General features: G+C 42.5%; 1 protein-coding gene across 11 annotated transcripts in view; it reads left to right on the top strand.

Moving 5' to 3' along the window:
* LOC118968671 (doublecortin domain-containing protein 2-like) overlaps positions 1-12640 on the top strand; it is a 147948-nt gene that overhangs the window by 32292 nt on the left and 103016 nt on the right. For 5 of the 11 annotated variants that reach the window (XR_012126129.1, XR_012126127.1, XR_012126126.1 and 2 more), the window contains 3 exons: positions 6639-7662; positions 8820-9028; positions 9830-10028. The exons of 4 other annotated variants lie outside the window; for them this stretch is intronic. The gene's annotated coding sequence lies outside the window, so the exon portion shown is untranslated. The remainder of the gene's footprint in view (positions 1-6638; positions 7663-8819; positions 9029-9829; positions 10029-12640) is intronic. 2 more of the 11 variants (XR_005056450.2, XR_012126128.1) reach the window with 1 other exon arrangement.

Raw genomic sequence — 12640 nt, 5'->3', positions numbered from 1 at the left:
AGTGGGATGAATGCAGCTACAACTGCAACAGTGCCAGCATCTTTGTTGATGTCTTTTAATGATCATCTTCTGGAAAGACTCTTCCAGATTATGTTGATGTTGGAACTTCTTCATATCATATCTTTCATTTTCTGGGTAGCCAAATTAGGCTTTGATCCTCTGTATAAACACAAACAAACCCTTTGCCCACACTTTGATATGCCTTTATACCATTGTGAAGAACTTATTGGAGATCACCACACAGGAACTGCTTTTTTTTTTTAAGAGAAAGGAATATTATCAGAAAAATGTATTTCCATAGCTGATCATCTGACACCCTTTAAATTATCAAAATTAAGGATATTTAAAGCATGCATTAATCATTGATTTACAGTTAGTTTTATCTTATCAGGAAGTAATCCCCCTTTTCTTTTTTTTGTTATCATTAATCTACAATTACATGAAGAATATTATGTTTACTAGGCTCTCCCCTATACCAGGTCCCCCCCACAAACCCCTTTACAATCACTGTCCATCAGCATAGCAAAATGTTGTAGAATCACTACTTGTCTTCTCTGTGTTGTACAGCCCTCCCCTTACTCCCACCCCCGCCATTATGCATGCTAATCATAATGCCCCCTTTCTTTTTCCCCACCCTTATCCCTCCCTACCCACCCATCCTCCCCAGTCCCTTTCCCTTTGGTACCTATTAGTCCATTGTTGGGTTCTGTGATTCTGCTGCTGTTTTTTTCCTTCAGTTTTTCCTTTGTTTTTATACTCCACAGATGAGTGAAATCATTTGGTATTTCTCTTTCTCTGCTTGGCTTATACCCTCTAGCTCCATCCATGTTGTTGCAAATGGTAGGATTTGTTTTCTTCTTATGGCTGAGTAATATTCCATTGTGTATATGTACCACATCTTCTTTATCCATTCATCTACTGATGGACACTTAGGTTGCTTCCAGTTCTTGGCTATTATAAATAGTGCTGCGATAAACATAGGGGTGCATCTGTCTTTTTCAAACTTGAGTGCTGCGTTTACAGGGTAAATTCCTAGGAGTGGAATTCCTGGGTCAAATTGTAAGTCTATTTTGAGTATTTTGAGGAACCTCCATGCTGCTTTCCACAATGGTTGAACTAATTTATATTCCCACCAGCAGTGTAGGAGGATTTCCCTTTCTCCACAACCTCACCAACATTTGTTGTTGGTGGTCTTTTGAATGGTAGCCATCCTTACTGGTGTGAGGTGATACCTCATTGTGGTTTTAATTTGCATTTCTCTGATAATTAGCGATGTGGAGCATCTTTTCATGTGTCTATTGGCCATCTGTATTTCTTTTTTTAGAAAACTGTCTTCAGTTCCTCTGCCCATTTTTTAATTGGATTATTTGTTTTTTGTTTGTTGAGGTGGGTGAGCTCTTTATATATTTTGGATGTCAAGCCTTTATCGGATCTGTCATTTATAAATATATTCTCCCATAGTGTAGGGTACCTTTTTGTTCTATTGATGATGTCTTTTGCTGTACAGAAGCTTTTCAGCTTAATATAGTCCCACTTGTTCATTTTTGCTGTTGTTTTTCTCGCCCGGGGAGATATGTTCAAGAAGAGGTCACTCATGTTTATGTCTAAGAGGTTTTTGCCTATGTTTTTTTCTAAGAGTTTTATGGTTTCATGACTTACATTCAGGTCTCTGAATCATTTAGAATTTACTTTTGTGTATGGGGTTAGACAATGGTCCAGTTTCATTCTCCTACATGTAGCTGTCCAGTTTTGCCCAGCACCATCTGTTAAATAGACTGTCATTTCGCCATTGTATGTCCATGGATCCTTTATCAAATATTAATTGACCATATATGTTTGGGTTAATGTCTGGAGTCTCTAATCTGTTCCGCTGGTCTGTGGCTCTGTTCTTGTGCTAGTACCAAATTGTCTTGATTACTATGGCTTTGTAGTAGAGCTTGAAGTTGGGGAATGAGATCCCCCCTACTTTATTCTTCTGTCTCAGGATTGCGTTGGCTATTCGGGGTCTTTGGTGTTTCCATATGAATTTTTGAACTATATGTTCCAGTTGGTTGAAGAATGTTGCTGGTAATTTGATAGGGATTGCATCAAATCTCTATATTGCTTTGGGCAGGATGGCCATTTTGACAATATTAATTCTTCCTAGCCACGAGCATGGGATGAGTTTCCATTTGTTAGTGTCCCCTTTAATTTCTCTTAAGAGTGACTTGTAGTTTTCAGGGTATAGGTCTTTCACTTCTTTGGTTAGGCTTATTCCTAGGTATTTTATTCTTTTTGTTGCAATTGTGAATGGAGTTGTTTTCCTGATTTCTCTTTCTGTTGGTTCATTGTTAGTATATAGGAAAGCCACAGATTTCTGTGTGTGTATAATATTGTATCCTGCATCTTTGCTGTATTTGGATATCAGTTGTAGTTTTGGAGTGGAGTCTTTGGGGTTTTTATGTACAATATCATGTCATCTGCAAATAGTGACAGTTTAACTTCTTCTTTACCAATCTGGATTCCTTGTATTTTTTTGTTTTGTCTAATTGCTGTGGCTGGGACCTCCAGTACTATGTTAAATAACAGTGGGGAGAGTGGGCATTCCCGTCTTGTTCCCGATCTCAGAGGAAAAGCTTTCAGCTTCTCGCTGTTCAGTATAATGTTGGCTGTGGGTTTATGATATATGACCTTTATTATGTTGAGTTACTTGCCCTCTATACCCATTTTGCTGAGAGTTTTTATCATGAATGGATGTTGAATTTTGTCAAATGCTTTTTCAGCATCTATGGAGATGATCATATGGTTTTTGTCTCTTTTTGTTGATGTGGTGGATGATGTTGATGGATTTTCAAATGTTGTACCATCCTTGCATCCCTGGGATGAATCCCACTTGGTCATGGTGTACCATCCTTTTGATGTATTTTTGAATTTGGTTTGCTAATATTTTGTTGAGTATTTTTGCATCTACATTCATCAGGGATATTGGTCTGTAATTTTCTTTTTTGGTGCAGTCCTTGCCTGGTTTTGGTATTAGGGTGATGTTGGCTTCATAGAATTAGTTTGGGAGTAATCCCACCTCTTCTCTTTTTGGAAAACTTTAAGGAGAATAGGTATTATGTCTTCTCTGTATTTCTGATAAAATAATGAGGTATATCCGTCCGGCCCAGGGGTTTTGTTCTTGGGTAGTTTTTTGATTACCGTTTCAATTTCTTTGCTCGTAATTGGTTTGTTTAACTTTTGTGTTTCTTCCTTGATCAGTCTTACAAGGTTGTATTTTTCTAGGAAGTTGTCCATTTCTTCTAGGGTTTCCAGCTTGTTGGCATATAGGTTTTCATAGTAGTCTTTAATAATTCTTTGTATTTCTGTGGAGTCTGTCATGGTTTTTCCATTCTCATTTCTGATTCTGTTGATTTCTGTTAATTCTCCTTTTCTCTTAATAAGTTTGGCTAGAGGCTTATCTATTTTGTTTATTTTCTCAAAGAACCAGCTCTTGGGTTTGTTGATTTTTGCTATAGTTTTATTCTTCTCAATTTTGTTTATTTCTTCTCTGATCTTTATTATGTCCCTCCTTCTTCTGACTTTAGGCCTCATTTGTTCTTCTTTATCCAGTTTCGATAATTGTGATGTTAGATTATTTATTTGGGATTGTTCTTCCTTCTTCAAGTGTGCCTGGATCACTATATACTTTCCTCTTAAGACTGCTTTCTCTGCGTCCCACAGAAGTTGGGGCTTCATGTTGTTGTTGTCATTTGTTTCCATATATTCCTTGATCTCTATTTTAATTTGTTTGTTGATCCATTGATTATTTAGGAGCATGTTGTTAAGCCTCCATGTGTTTGTGAGACTTTTTGTTTTCTTTGTAGAATTTATTTCTAGTTTTATACCTTTGTAGTCTGAAAAGTTGGTTGGTAGAATTTCAATATTTTGGAATTTACTGAGGCTCTTTTTGTGGGCTAGTATGTTGTCTATTCTTGAGAATGTTCCATGTGCACTTGAGAAGAATGTATATCCTGTTGCTTTTGAATGTAGAGTTCTATAGATGTCTATTAGATCCATCTGTTCTACTGTGTTGTTCAGTGCTTCCGTGTCCTTACTTATTTTCTGCCCAGTGGAGCTATCCTTTGGGGTGAGTGGCGTGTTGAAGTCTCCTAAAATGAATGCATTGCAGTCTATTTCCGCCTTTAATTCTGTTAGTATTTGTTTCACATATGCTGGTGCTCCTGTGTTGGGTGCATATATGTTTAGAATGGTTATATCCTCTTGGTGGACTGAGCCCTTTATCATTATGTAGTGTCCTTTATCTCTTGTTACTTTGTTTTCAAGTCTATTTTGTCTGATATTAGTACTGCAACCCCTGCTTTTTTCTCTGTTGTTTGCCTGAAATATGTTTTTCCATCCCTTGACTTTTAGTCTGTGCATGTCTTTGGGTTTGAGGTGAGTTTCGAAGAAGCATATAGATGGGTCTTGCTTTTTTATCCATTCTATTACTCTGTGTCTTTTGATTGGTGCCTTACGTCCATTTACATTTAGGATGATTATTGAAAGATATGTACTTATTGCCACTGCAGGCTTTAAATTCGTGGTTACCAAAGGTTCAAGGTTAGCCTCTTTAGTATCTTACTGTCTAACTTAGGTCGCTTATTGAGCTTTTATATATACTGTCTGGAGATTCTTTTCTTCTCTCCCTTCTTATTCCTCCTCCTCCATTCTTTATATGTTGGGTGTTTTGATCTGTGCTCTTTTTAGGAGTGCTCCCATCTAGAGTGGTCCCTGTAAGATGCCCTGTAGAGGTGGTTTGTGGGAGGCAAATTCCCTCAGCTTTTGCTTGTCTGGGAATTGTTTATTCCCTCCATCATATTTAAATGATAATCGTCCTGGATACAGTATCGTTGGTTCAAGGCCCTTCTGTTTCATTGTGTTAAATATGTCATGCCATTCTCTTCTGGCCTGTAAGGTTTCTGTCAAGAAGTGGGATGATAGCCTGATGGGTTTTCCTTTATAGGTGACCTTTTTCTCTCTAGCTGCCTTTAAAACTCTGTCCTTGTCCTTGATCTTTGCCATTTTAATTATTATGTGTCTTGGGGAAGTTTTCAGCAATTACTTCTTCAAAGACACTTTCTATCCCTTTTTCTCTCTCTTCTTCTTCTGGTACCCCTATAATATGGATATTGTTCCTTTTGGATTGGTCACACAGTTCTCTTAATATTGTTTCATTCCTGGAGATCCTTTTATCTCTCTCTATGTCAGTTTCTGTGCGTTCCTGTTCTCTGGTTTCTATTCCTTCAATGGCCTCTTGCATCTTAATCCATTCTGCTTATAAATCCTTCCAGGGTTTGTTTCACTTCTGTAATCTCCTTCCTGGCATCTGTGATCTCCCTCCGGACTTCATTCCATTGCTCTTGCATTTTTCTCTGCGTCTCCATCAGCATGTTCATTATTTTTATTTTGAATTCTTTTTCAGAAAGACTGGTTATGTCTGTCTCCTTCTCAGGTGTTGACTCTGTGATCTTTGTCTGCCTGTAGTTTTGCTTTTCATGGTGATAGAGATAGTTTGGTGAGCTGGAACGAGTGACGGCTTGAAGAACTTCCCTTCTTGTTGGTTTGTGGCCTTCCTCTCCTGGGAGAACAGCGACCTCTCTTGGCTTGTGCTGGACCGCTGCATGCTGACAGGGCTTCTGCTTCCTGCCTGACTGCTATGGAGTTTATCTCTGCTGTCGCTGTGGGCATGGCCTGGCTCGGGCTGCTGCTCCAAAATGATTGAGCTGCATTGGAGGGGGAGCACCCGGGAGGCTATTTATCTCCGTGAGGGGCCTCCATGCTCTCTGCTGCCCAGGGGATTAGATTGCCCAGAGATCCCCAGATTCCCTGCCTCTAGACTAAGTGTCCCGGGGCACTTCTGTCTGGTTTTGGGATCCCTGTCCCTTTAAGACTTCCAAAAAGCACTTTCCAAAAAAAAAAAAAATTAAATAAATAATTTTAAAAAAAAAGCTGCTTCGTTTTCTTTGTCCTATGGTGCTGGCCTCAGTGACCCCCCTCACCGGTCTTGCTGTCCTGTTTCCCTAGTATCCAGGACCCCCTACATGTACTGTGTCTGTGCTCTTGTCCGGATGGCTGGGGCTGGGTGTTTAGCAGTCCTGGGCTCCCTCTCCCTCCCTGCTCCAAATCCTTTCTTCCCACTGGGAGCTCGGGGAGGGGTGCTTAGGTCCCGCCAGGCTGGGGCTTGTATCTTACCCCTTTCGTGAGGTGCTGGGTCTCACAGGTGTGGATGTGGTCTGGATGTTGTCCTGTGTCCTCTGGTCTCTATTCTAGGAAGAGTTGTCTTTGTTATATTTGCATAGATATATGTGGTTTTGGGAGGAGATTTCCGCTGCTCTCCTCACGCTGCCATCTTGGCTCCACCCCCAAATTTATACATTTTTTAACAAAAGATGATTCAGTACCACAAATGAAACACCTGATGGATGGACCCCAAAGAACACGGCTGTGACCCTGGGATGACACAGTGGCTCCGAGCTCTTCTCTACTCCCTCAAAGCACTGTCCCCACAGACAGGCCACAGCAGGATCACCCCCTTCCACAAGCATACTCCCTCTACCTCCCTGAGAGTGCACACTTGCTACTGGAGAATCAATGACCTGAGTCCTTTTATTCTGCAGGACGACACATTATTGATGATTCTGGACAGCTGCCGACAACCTTGAGTGTCATGGTACCATCTGTGAATGCAACTCTACAATTTGGCCACAGGGTTAACAACTTGCTCATGTGCACAGGCACAAGTCTGGGAGTTTCATGCCAGCTCTCCCTGAGCACAAAATCAGAGGGGCAGAACGCAGTCTTTGCTTCTCAAACCCGGGTCTGCCAAGCAGCAGCATGGCATCCCTTGGGAACAGAATGGAAATGCAGATTCCCAGGTCCAGCAAACATCTACATAATCCAAACCTGCCCCTAAGTAAGAAGCACAGAGGTTGTGTGTACTGTGCCATGGAACCCTGGAGGGCCTGCAGGGAAGACCTTTGCCCTGCTGCCGATTGTGCCCCTCCCCCACTGCGGCATGTACAATTTCTAAGCCAGAAAACAACTCACAGCCATTTGCATTCATAAATGCAACAAGTCAGTATTAATGAAACCCATGGGAAGATTGCAGGGTATGATTCATGAAAAAAAAAATCTGGAAAGATAAATGCTGCCCATAGTTTTTCTGGGATGTGGTGTTTTGGGAAGTTTTCACTTTAACACATTTCTGTCATCTTTGAATTTAAACGATTTTAATTTAATTTTAACTGATGACCCCACATTACTCTTATACTTGGGAAAAAACAAAATTTTAAAAATACTGTTCACAAAACTCAATATAAATTGCAGTAATAAGTCAAACAATCAATCCCAACCTAAGTATATTCTTTTTCTCTCTCTCCTAGAAGCTCCCCAGGAGCCTAGACTCTTGTTCCTTCTTGATGCCTGCCTCTGTTTATTTCCTCCTCCTCCTTGAGGCCTCACTTGGCCTCTGAAGGAGCAAACGTCACCTTCACACAGTAGGAGCACTTAAAGAGAAACACCTAACCTATTCCTCACCTCCGCTGCTGCAGTGTTCTCTGCTCTGCTCAGAGAAAGATCCCACCCACTGCTGGGGAGAACAGGAGGCAGCAGGCGGATTCTTGGATGATACCATCCTCAAGGGTAAAGTGCAGCCATCCTTAGGATAGGAACTCAGCGTTCTATAGCTCATATTGGTACGAAAGATGAACAGGGGTACCCAGTCCTGAGATGTGGGGGATGTCAGGGCGGCCATGGGAAATAAGCTAGTCTGGCAAAGTCGATAAAAAATGCCTCTGAATAAGATCATCAAAAGTATTTGGGAGGAAACACTAGAAATTAACACCATCAAAAGCAGCACTCTACAAGAACAGACATTTGTCAGGAAGGACTTGTTTGGTAATGGCTGTCTAAAACAAGGAGCCCTGGGGCACTGATGTGTCAACTCAAGAGCACAGCCATGCAGGATAAGAGGGAGGAGGGACCCAATTCCCTCTCCTCCAAACCTGAATCCCTGGCCATTTCTGAATCATTCTCCAAATAACTTCTGCCTCCCAAGTTGGCAACCTACTTAGTGATAAGCAAGAGATTGCTGTCTGTTTTGTAGTTTATTTCCTACTGTGGAATTCACTTAGTGGCTTTAAGAGTTATAAATTATTATATATCATCATAACTTCTAGTTATAAATTAGCTGCTAGTAGGTTCAACCTTTAACTGGATACATTTCCAACCAGGGCTGAGAGCCACAATTGGGCAGTTCCTACCTGCTCCCTTCTTTGCCAAATCCTGGCTCTTACATTTGTTGGTGCTGACCTTGGGCAAATTTCTCTAGACCTCACTTTTCTCAGCTGTAAAGTGGGAAGATGGTAAGAGCACCACCTCAAAGGGATGCTGGAAATACTAAAGGATATAACATGCTTAGCACAGTAGCTGACTGGCATGTAGTAAATGTTGTCGTTGCCATCATCATCATTATCATGAGGACCAGATTAAGCCCCATGGCTGTGGTATGAGCCTCAACCTCCGCCACCTCTGAATGTTTCCAAGTATATAACTTACTTCAAAGACAACTGAATCCCAGTGCTTGCTCACCACCTGATGCTCACTCCTCCCTACCACCAGCCCTCCTAAGCCAACAGCAGACCACCACACACAGGGGAGCTCATCTGGGGTCCACCACTGGGAACCACAGCCATCCTCACAGGCAGACATAGAACACAAGCTGTGAGAGAGCAAACGTGGGTCCACATGCATCACCAGAACACGCACACAGTGCCTGAGCTCATTTCCTACTGTTCTAGATTTCTATGGATGTCTTCAAACACCGAGGGCTCCCTGTCAGCTCGCGTCCACTTCTGCAAGCCAGGCTATGAGGAAGTAGCTAACGCCAGCCTCTGGGCCTACGGAGGAGTTTCTCTTTGAGCTGCACTCCCACCTTCCCTCCAGCATCTGGGCAGAACCAGCTGCCAGCTACAGGCTCCTCAACAATGAGGCTCTCGTCAAAGGCCAGGTCCCAGAAGCTGGGGTGGTTTGTTTGTGGGTTTTTGTTGAGGTGGAAAAATAACCGGGTGTTGTAAAACTGTTTGTGATTCATTGCTAAGTTACAAAGAAAAAAAAGAAGCTGCAGAGTGACATGTAAAGGATCCCACCAGAAGGAAGGAAGGAGAGAAGGGAAGGAGGAAGGAGGAAGGAGGGAAGGGAAGGGAGACAAGGGGAAGAGGGTAAGGGAAGGCAGAGGGGAGAAAGACCATTCAGTGGGTAGCAGTGCCAATCCATACTCTGAAAAACAAAGACCTCTCAGAAAGTCAGAATTTGTTTCCATTAATTTTTCTTTATACACCTGTGTATGGGCTGTTGTGTTACAGTACACATGCATTATTATGATTTAAAAAGAGAAGAAAATGAGTACCTGTGACATCAGGCTAAAGAACAGACAACAGTCCAGGTCATGATCCCCTCACCTTAGGCTTCCCTACTTCTAACTAATGCTGATCAGCACCTACTGCACACCTGACTAGGTGTGGTTGCTGAAGGAGTATCTCTCTCCTTCCCACAACAGTCCCAAGTAGGTATGTGGTTCCCATTTCATAGATGGGGAGAACAAGGAGAGCCCGAAGTGGCTGACCCCCAACGTCCCAGGAACCAAACTGATTGTGTCAGCCATGCTGTCTGGCTCAACCCTTCCCATAACCCAAGGGCTGACCTTCTCATCCCCTCTTCCATCCGGGCTGTGTAATGTGTCCTAGGGCAAATGTCTGGTCTGAGGGCTGTGGGGTAACCAGGTGCCAGCGCAGCTTCCTCCACTCTGCAGGACCTGCTCCCTGCCTCTGAACCTCTGACGATCAGGACATATCTCCCCACTAGACTCCCGCTAAGGTCCCCTGCACATGGGGCACACTTACCGCTAGTCTGTGTACTGCATGAGCTGATCCACAGTGTGCAACTGTATGGATGCAACCCCTCCTTCCAGCTCCTTGTGGACTCACTGCACCATCATCACTTCATACCTGGTAAGTGTTTGATAATGCTTGGTGAACTGATCAGTGCAGGAGGCAGTGACACAGCCAGCTCCCTCGTGAGGAGACACGTGGGCGGCTGTAGGCACACAGCAAGAGCCCCACAGCTGTGAGGCATCACAAGGTCACTAAATATTTAGAAAATGGTAGAGACTTAGTACAAAGCGTTTTAAGTACTTTCTTAAAGTTGTGCACACATGTCCTTCTAAAAGAAAGTAACTTTCTATGAGTAAGGATAAAACTCTCACTAACTGTTGGGAGAAGTACTGAGTTTGATTGGTATTTATAACAATTTCTAGTTGTAAACACTTTCACCTAGCAATTCTACTTCTAAGAATCTCTCCTAAACTCTACTCTCAAACACAAAGACATCCTTCCTCTCTCCATGAAAGCAGTTTAATCACTCACTAAATAACTCTTACAGATATTTGCTCCCTAATATATCCCAGCACCACTACCTACCTACCACAAGGTGCTTGCTGCTTTTTTCAGAACCACAAAGCTTGCTAATTTAGGAGCACTGGCACTATTTTTAACATGTTCTAGCAGCGATTAGCAGCTGTCAGCTCCCTGGGCTCAATTCTGTTTGAGGCCAGTTAGCAGCACTAGGAGCCTACAGAAAATAGCAAATAAATGTGCAGAGAGATCATAATGATTGTTTTTACAATCAGTTTGAAGCTAAACTCACACATTTAAGCAACAACCAGAAAACAGACTGGAGTGTGTTCTGGCTTGGTTTGGGAGGGAGGAGCTTCAGATGCCTATGAAGAGGCCTGGCTCTCTCCCACCCAGCAAGGACAGGCTTGTCTCTGCAAGTTTCCTTGCCCATCCCATCCTGTTAGGTACACCCTATCCCCAAACACTAAGGAACCACTGTTTTCATTCACTTACACACACTCAAAGTGTCACATGGCATTGTGACCCAGCCCCTCCCTGATAACCAATAAAAGCCTGTTCACCACCATCACTTTGCTCCATGGGTTTCTACTCACCTCTGTGGCTACAGAGCATTTTGAAACACATGAGCTAAAAATAAAGAGTCAATAGCCAAAAGCAAATCAATAAATGTTGAACAAGCCACAGAGAAGTGTTTAAGAAGAAAAGTCCATACAAATGAGAATGATTTGCCACTTATTTTTCCCAGGTGGTTAAAAAATAGTTTCTGAAAATTTATTAATAGCTATAAAAATGATAAACATTATAAATAAGGTACATAACTGCTAAATATGTCTTTTAGCCATCTTCTCTGGATAACAATGTTCCTGCATGCACACAGAATTGAAATGAAGATCAGAGGTCCAGTTGGAACTTGCATGACACCATACCACCCTGTCAGCCATTGGCAAAGGGTTGGGCACAGGCTGTGGGCCCACCAAGGGGCCTGGGCATAAGTAGTGGTCATGTCCAGATTAGACTTTATGTAAATGGAGTGTACACCTAGACAGTAGTGAGGTTCTGAGGAATGCTGACAGTTTGAAAAAGAACTTGCAGGCTCTATCTTACTCATTTCTCTCCTTGTATCCCTCATCTTCTGGTCAACAGTGGGTACCAGGACCACACACATGGGAGCCCTTGCTAAGTGTGCACCCATATTGTCTCCTGCAGGTAGGATGGGACCCAGACTGGGCAGCACCCTTCCTCCCCCTTCGGGAATGTTTCTTCATGCCATCTTCACTTCCTCTTCTTCCTCCCTCCTCCCATTTACTCCCATCCTACCTCTCTGCTCTTCCCAATCATTATTTTTGCTGCCTTCCTGCTTATAGACAACACAGCATGAGCAGTGGACTGCCTGGGGAAACCCAAGACCAACTCTGTTCCTAAATCTGAGAATGATTTTGTGCAAGATGATCAACATTTCTGAACAAGTTTTTCCTCCTTAAAATGAGAGTGTTGAACTGTGAGTTTTTTGAAGGTATCCAGCAATGAGCTATTTCTCCTCTTTCCCTCCACACTACTTGTATGTTACTGCTTCTAGCAGTCAAATGAGCCTTCAAGAACACAATCAGTTCGTAAATTGGTACTTGCCCATGAATGACAGATCCATACCCAATTTTTCTTCTGCCGTCCATTTGGAACATCTCCTTTCTCTTACTCACTTCTTATAAACTTTTCTAGCTCAGATCATCTGCTTAACAATCTCTCCTAGGCTTGGAACCTACCATGCCTATCTCCAGACAGGCAAAATTGGCACTCTGGCCCACATTCATTATGGTCCTAGAAGATCCACATGCCCAGAGCTCATTTCAAATCCTCAAATTTTTCTTTTTGGTTAAATGAGAAAAAAAGAAACCAAAACTCAGAAGAGTCAGGTTTCTAGAACTTGTTCTGCGTGTGTGTGTTTTGTGGGGGGAGGGTGAGAATGTGAGTTGTCCATAAGAAACTGTCTTCCTGCACCCCCTCCACTCTATTCTGGAACCCAACCCCACCTCTCTCCATCATAACTAAGCAAATATTAGTTTGTCATATCTTGCAATTCTGTGGCTAAAGGAAAAGGGAAAGTCTAATCCAATGTGGCAATAATCCTGGTTTCCCTTCTCTTCACTCTCCCAGTCCCAACTCAGAGATTTTCAGGTTCAGCTATCATGCTGAACAGGTGACCTGTCCAT

Source organism: Manis javanica, chromosome 16 (genome assembly GCF_040802235.1).
Source record: "Manis javanica isolate MJ-LG chromosome 16, MJ_LKY, whole genome shotgun sequence".
In the NCBI taxonomy this organism is placed as follows: domain Eukaryota; kingdom Metazoa; phylum Chordata; class Mammalia; order Pholidota; family Manidae; genus Manis; species Manis javanica.
The sequence above is the reverse complement of the archived record's forward strand: the minus strand, read 5'-3'. Positions and strand labels throughout refer to the sequence as shown.